A 7,391-nucleotide genomic window follows, 5' to 3' on the forward strand; every position below is an offset into this window, starting at 1 on the left:
CATTTCTCTCCAGTTCTGATGTTAATTAAATAACAGTAAAATTGCCAAAACCGAAAGACGTTAGTAGTTTTCATGATAATTGCTGAAGCTAATTATATTTAAACAGGAGAGAATGCCCAAAAAGGAGAGTAATGTATTTAGGATTTGTTTGTTCCACCATAGCAGCTTAACGGCTGAACGGTTTAGATTGACTCCGCCTTAGAATCCTTACGTTACCGTAACTTTCATAGGCATTATAAATATGTATGTGTGCGTGCGTGTGTATGTGTGCGTGTGTGTGTGTTTGTAAATTTTAAGAATTAGAAAAAAGTAGACAATAAACAAATATTATATACAAAATTGTCACTGTTTTTTTGGCTATCGTGTTTTTTAATATTTATCTCGTTCCGTGAAACACCTGCATACACTACCAGGGAAGTAATACTGCATAGAATTTACTCCGAAAAATTAAACGCTATTATTAATCAGAATAATTGAAGTTTAATACAGTTGCTTAGATTTTCATCTACTTTTTCTTTTTCATCAGCACTAATTTATAACGCCTAACGTTCATACTTATTCTGACGGGCGGAAAATATAACACTATCGATGGAATTTAGTCTATCCAAATAAAACAGTTTTATTAAGATCCTAACAAATTGTACTTCTCATTATATATTGAAGTTATTGGTATTTTAAATGACAGCAACTTGAATTAAGTGGAGGATGTTTTTTATTCGAGAAATTCAATTTTGAATAACTGGTTAGTAATAAATGCAAAATTTATGTTTTTTCATAAACTTTTTTTTTATCTTTTATGTTATTTTTTATTTTTATTTTTTGTAAATATTATAAAAGAAATGTTGGGGTATTACAGGGCACTATTTTTTTTATTTTTTTTTTATATTTGTTTGTATGTCAAGTAATATTGTAAGAAATGTTTTTTTTTTTTGTTTTTAAAGCTTCCAGACCCTATTGGTGGTTAAATTTTCCAAGTTATGGCAATAAATATATAAAAATACCATATTTCAAAACTAATATTATTAAACGTCCAATTAAATGTTAAATGTCCAATTAATAATAAAAAAAATGGATAGAACCTTTTCCAGGTTAGCAGTTTCTACATCGAACTCATTTTATCTCGTTCAGATTTTGACTAAAATGAACACAAAAATCTCAAATTGAAATTTCATAAAATTTGGCTTTTACTCCGTTTTTCGATAGCATCAATAGTACTAGAAAAACTCACTCGTTCTCCATCCCTTTTGGAATGAAGTAGGAGGAATTTCCAAATATTTATTTTACGACAACATTTTAAAGGGTATTGCAGTGCGCCGTAAGTATTCCACTTCATCAATAAAATCTTAATCTAATGAAATTTCCATTCGTATCTTAAAATAGTAATTTTAGTGGACAAATAGCGATTGTAAAATTTTTTCAACTATTGTGCTCCTGAGTATTAAGGACATCTATTTAACGATATCTCCATCAATACTCCCCTATAAAGGTAGTAAAGAAAGAGGGGAAAAATAATTTAAAAAGGATAGCTTATCCGGGTAAAAGGTATCCAAAAGTAATGGCCTGTAATTAGAAAACCTGTCTTCGTAATCGCTTAAATGTAGGTTCATTCGACAGGAAATATCTCAAAGATTTGTTCCGATACTCTTAAGATCAGTAGGATAAGCATGAGCAGGCAAGTCAACACTACATGCACTTGAAGTCAATAGAAGCCGGTCGAGATGTGTACTTCGCAACAGAAGATTCAATGCTTGTTTTGTTTAGTGAAGTTTCAATCGGTTACACGTGTTCAACGGCGTGTAGGAACCGAATGGAATATCGAATCTCCTTCATCCAAGATTATTCGTCAGTGAGATACGACTTTAAAGGAAACTGGAAGCTTGGTTTCACAAACTAGAAATCATCCAAATATTTCGGTAAGTGACGAGAGTGTAGATCGTGTACGCGATGCATTCACTGCCAGTGCTGGAAAGTCCTACGGGCTAGTTACAAACTGCAAATTCCTCGTTGCACTGCTCACGACATTATTCATAAGCGACTCCGTCTGTGAGCCTAAAAGTTACAACTCCATAAAATTTAACCAAATTATTGACGCTTACGATATCAGTTCGCTGCAGAGATAATGCATCGTGACAAAAACAGTCTTAATTATCTTGATTCGTTAAATTTTTTGATGAGGCGACCTTTCATACCTGCGAGAAAGTTAGCAGACACAAATGTCGAATTTGGGGTACTGAAATCCTCCATATCATAATCGAAAATTAAAGGGTCAAACCGAACATTTAGTTACGAAAGCATAAATTGGCGACCCACCGCGTTGGTCTAGTGGTGAACACGTCTTCGCAAATCAGCTGATTTCAAAGTCGAGAGTTCCAACGTTCAAATCCTTTATGGACGTCCAAATTTTACATAAATTTGAATACTAGATCGTAGATACTTTTGAGTACTAGATCTGTGTTCTTTGGTGGTTGGTTTCAATTTACCACGCATCTCAGAATGGTCGACCCTAGTCTGTACAAGACTAAACTTCACTTACACTCATGCATATCATCCTCATTCATCCTCTGAAGTAATACCTGACAGTGACTCCTAGAGGATAAACAGGAAAAAGAAACATAAAATTGGCGGTCATCGGTCCGTTTTTTTTTCATGAAGCCCACTGTGACAGGACACACGTACCTCGTCAAACCTTAGAAATTCGCTGTTTTCAGATTCCAAAAGGCTTCACTTTCCAACAAGATGGTGTCCATCACACTTTCATCGAGATTTTACAATGTTTTTGAACAATAATTTTGCCGGATGTTGAATCGGACGGGGAGGTCCAACCGCATGGCCACCTAGATCACCTGATTTCACTCCTTTCAACGGTTCAAATCAAGCCGTTGGTTAAACAACGCCAAGCATGTTCCTTAAAACCTAGCGATAGTTATATTACGGTCTAGAAGTCTGGGTCGAGCTACAAAAGGTGCACGCATTGAACTCGACTGGGCTACATTAAAACTTTGTAAGTTGCTGTGTTTATTAAAAGAATATCTGAACAAACAATCTTCCGATTTCCAAAATTCAAACGGGCTAATTGCTAGTATAATAAAAAATCACGATGGAAACAATCCGTAACTAAAATTAACTGATATGCTCAGAAACGGACCTTACTCAGCCCTGCATTGCATACGAATATACTCTCTACAAACCTACATCTGTTACTAATTAATTAATTACTTGAAAGCATATAATTTCTGAATTTTATGCTTTTATCTAAAATTATATTTAAAATTTTCCTTTATTTAAATTAAAAGGAACAATTTTCTTACATATAAAATGTAGTACAAGGTTTCACGTTCTGAATTAACATTTGTCTCCAGTTCTGATATTAATTCAATAACAGTAAAATTACCAAAACCGAAATACATTTGTAATTTTCACGGTGATTGAAGTGCAGCAAAAAATCAACCTGTTCATTTAAATAAGACCGGTCATCCTTTCCAGCCTAGCCGGTTCACTTATACCACAACGGCCTGTAGCTCAGATATTCATCTTTTTATTTTTCATCAGCAATAATTTTAACGCCTAACGTTCATGCTTATTTTGAGATTGTAAATATTATTAAAGAAATGTTGATGTATTACGGAGGTTCTATTTTCTTTTAATTTTTGTTAAGTAACATTGTAAATAAATAATTATCATAAAAGATAAATGTTAAAAACTACTCATCCTTTAGCGATTAGAATCTTAAAGTAATAGTCAAAAAAAAGACACTACAATTAATATCAGACAACAGTTTAATTAAACATCAAGAAATTACAATAAATAACATGTATTCATTATAAATATATATTGAATAAAATATTTCTTGAGTATTGTTAAAAGTCTGCATTTTAATTTTAATTAAATAGTCCTAGAGAGTAGTTATTGATAAGTATTCATTATAAATTACTTAATCAAGTAAACATCTGTAGTTACAAACGTCTTGCATCAAAACTACTACGATCGATTTTAGTTTTATATCTTGAAAACAAGATACATGTTCATAGTACAGAATTTTTTTACGTAATCCCTCAAACATTTCAACATGTAATACTTTTACGGTGAATTTCTTATGTCGTCGTAATATTACACTATTAATTTAAAATTATAAACGATTTTGAAAGGAGTGAGTTTTCTGACATCATCCTTATCGGTCTAACCCATAACGATAGGGGAAATGCTATTCGTTGATTCCAGTGACTCTTTTTGAGAAGCTAAGTTATTAAATTTCTCTTCGGTTTGCAGTTTAGCAGGAAATATTTTATCGATTCCAGTTGCTGGCAGATATGGCCATGAAGCAGTTTTACGAAGTGGCGTGACTAATTCATAGATTAATGGTAATGGTTTCGAGGCTGTATATAACGTACATGGCTGAAGACTTGTATCAGAATACCATTTTTCAATATGATCCCGCTTTAACGATACCTTGCTGTCAGATATATTTTTGTCTACTTTTTTAATGACATCAATTTTTGTATCTCCCATAGCATCTTCACGTTTCTTCTGATGTTTTGAGATTTCAAGATCAAAAGCGATGAAAAGAGTTTCGGTAAAATCTTTATAATCCTTTTCGATTGAACTTAATTCCTCGATTCTTTTTTTGTCTGAAATGCTTTCGTCATTTAAATATGAAATTTTTTCTTCAGAGTTGGCAATTTCTTTCTCTGCTTGTTCTAATTTTTTACAACCGTCAAGAAATTCTATTTTAATATCTTGTATTATATTTTCTCTATGAAATAGATTATCCTTTGCCTCGTATAATTCATTTTTTAATGTTTGATTTTCTTGGTTCACCCGACTAAGTTTTTCATTTAAATCATTTACAATGTTTCTGTGTTCCTCCTGGGTGTTCTTAACTTCATCTTTTAAATGTTTTATTATGTTATTTCTATCAAATATTTCTCGAACCGCGTTGTATAATTCTCCATTTAAATCCAGTACTATTTCTGTACATTCTTCATTTAATCCGGTGCGTCTTTTTTTACGAAATATTCTAATAGGTTTGGCTAACCAATATAAAAACTTAAAACACTTGTCCATTTGATTTTTTGCACGATATGAAACAAACAACCTGTGATCCAACGAATAAGAGAATAATTATAATAAACAAAATCAAAAAAATTAATTTAATATAATTCTGTTGCCGAGCAACAGAATATTATTATTTTAAATATAATATATTAATTATATTATTTTTAAAATAATACATATAATTATTATTAACTCCCGATGCAAACATTACATTAAAACATATTCAGTGCTTGTTTTTATTAACGCTCCGTGCTGAATTTTTTCTTTTACTTTTTAGGGACGAACAGAAAGTAAGTTATACCCCTCGTATGAAACTAGTAGTATTGTAACAAACACCTACCAGATAATTAAAATTAGGGTTTTTTGTTTTTAAAGCTTCCAGACCCAATTTTTATTAATGATTTTAATTAATTAAAATTAATAATAATTGGCTATAGTAGTACAAGTTGAATTTCAGGTTTAGATTTCATCTCATTCACATATCATTAAATTTTAAGTTAATCTCTACAACGATTCTTCGAGAACTTCCAGTATTGTCTTCGTAAAATTTAAATGAAAACAAACAAAATAAAATAGTTGAAAATATTATTTTGAGAATAAAACTTAAATTGTACAATTAGGAAAAGTTTTATTTTTAAAATAAGCTTGTGTGTACAAATTAGCATATAAGCATTTATTTTGCCAAATTGATTACGACGAATATTTATTAATAACAGAGATGTTTTAGAGTTAATCAACTTTCAAGCCTTAGGTAATAAATAACAAAGAGAATAACGATTACAAAAAATACAAATTTTTTGTAGAATACAATTACTGTTTCCTTCCGATCCCTCAGAGAAAGGTGAACAGATAAAGGAATAGAAAAGCAACACTAAAACGTGTATTTCGTACAACATTATAACTAATGTTTTTATTTATTAACCTGTTTTTTTCTCTATAAACACACATTTAAAGCAGTAAACGTGTTGTTACTATGTTATAAATACATTTACCCTGTTAGAATAAAACGAGTAATAAATATACGAGTAAGATAGTGTCACAGTTAATATCGTGTAAACAGATTTCTGTCAAAAGATACAAACCTTTAGAAAAGCTGCCAGGATGTGTACAACTAGTTACGAACTGTAGACAGTTGTTTGTTAAAAGGGACGTGTAAGTACGCACGGAAGGAAATATTTGAGGGGATATGAAGTACACTTACTTCCCCTCTAGATGTTTCTCATTTTCTTTTTAGACGAAAATGACAGACAGTTGATAAGAGTAAATAATATAGACCGCGATATACCTAAATTATATTTTCCAAAGTCGTATTATAATATTATTATTAATAACGAATAAATAACATAAGAATTAACTAAATTTATAAAATGCAGTTAACAAATATGTAAAATAATTATTGTGAAAATCAGCAAAAAGAGGTTTCATTTAAACCATTCGATCGATAAAATAAAACAAGAGATATTTTTTAATGAAATTTTCACAACTTGTAGACTCCATATGATGATGAAATACTTAAGCACGTGTTGTTTCGATTCAAGCAACTTAAGAAGGAAGTAGAAGTCATACGTCTACGTAAGATATAGAAAAGAATCTCGGTTCAGCAGTTTTCTGACACAATAAGTTGAAAGTTGAAGAATAAGACAAATAAAAAGATTCACAACATATTAATTTCATAAGATGGCTGATAAATAAGAAAGTAATTTAACTAATTTGTAAAGTAATAAGGATCAAGTAATAAGCGCAAAATTAATTAAACTAGGATCGATTAATTTTGTAGCTATTATTTAAGCAATTTATTAAATAAACGCCGAGTAAGCGTAAGCGTATGAGCTTGTCTTTTTTCTCTTGATACAATTCTCCCTGCTTATATAATTTTCTATAACCTAAATTATCTAATCAGTTCACTTTACGGCAAAATTCATCAAATTAACGACGGTATTTATCGCTTCGTAATTCTTTTATCTCATTACGGATTACAATTTTTTTTTGTAAAATCGGTAATTAAATACTAATATACACACCGGGTCGGTAAGTGATAAACGTCGTCGTTGTAAATAAATTGATTTTGAAGTCGAGAGTTGTAAAGTTCAGTTATAGCAGGGGGAAAGAAATCTGAAGCTTAGTAGTAATCAAGCAAACTAATATGCTGTATATCAAATATTCTACAAACATTTCTCAAAACGGAAAACTAAATCTGTCGATGATTCTGTCTCAATCGTTTTACAATTTACATTAAAAGTAAGTCTTATACGTATAACAAACACATTGTTATCCCAAATCGATATTATGTATAATTTATTTTACAATTAAAATAAAATTATACTAAATTATAGTTTTAA

The sequence above is a fragment of the Lycorma delicatula genome, chromosome 1 (genome assembly GCF_047948215.1).
Source record: "Lycorma delicatula isolate Av1 chromosome 1, ASM4794821v1, whole genome shotgun sequence".
Lineage (NCBI taxonomy): Eukaryota > Metazoa > Arthropoda > Insecta > Hemiptera > Fulgoridae > Lycorma > Lycorma delicatula.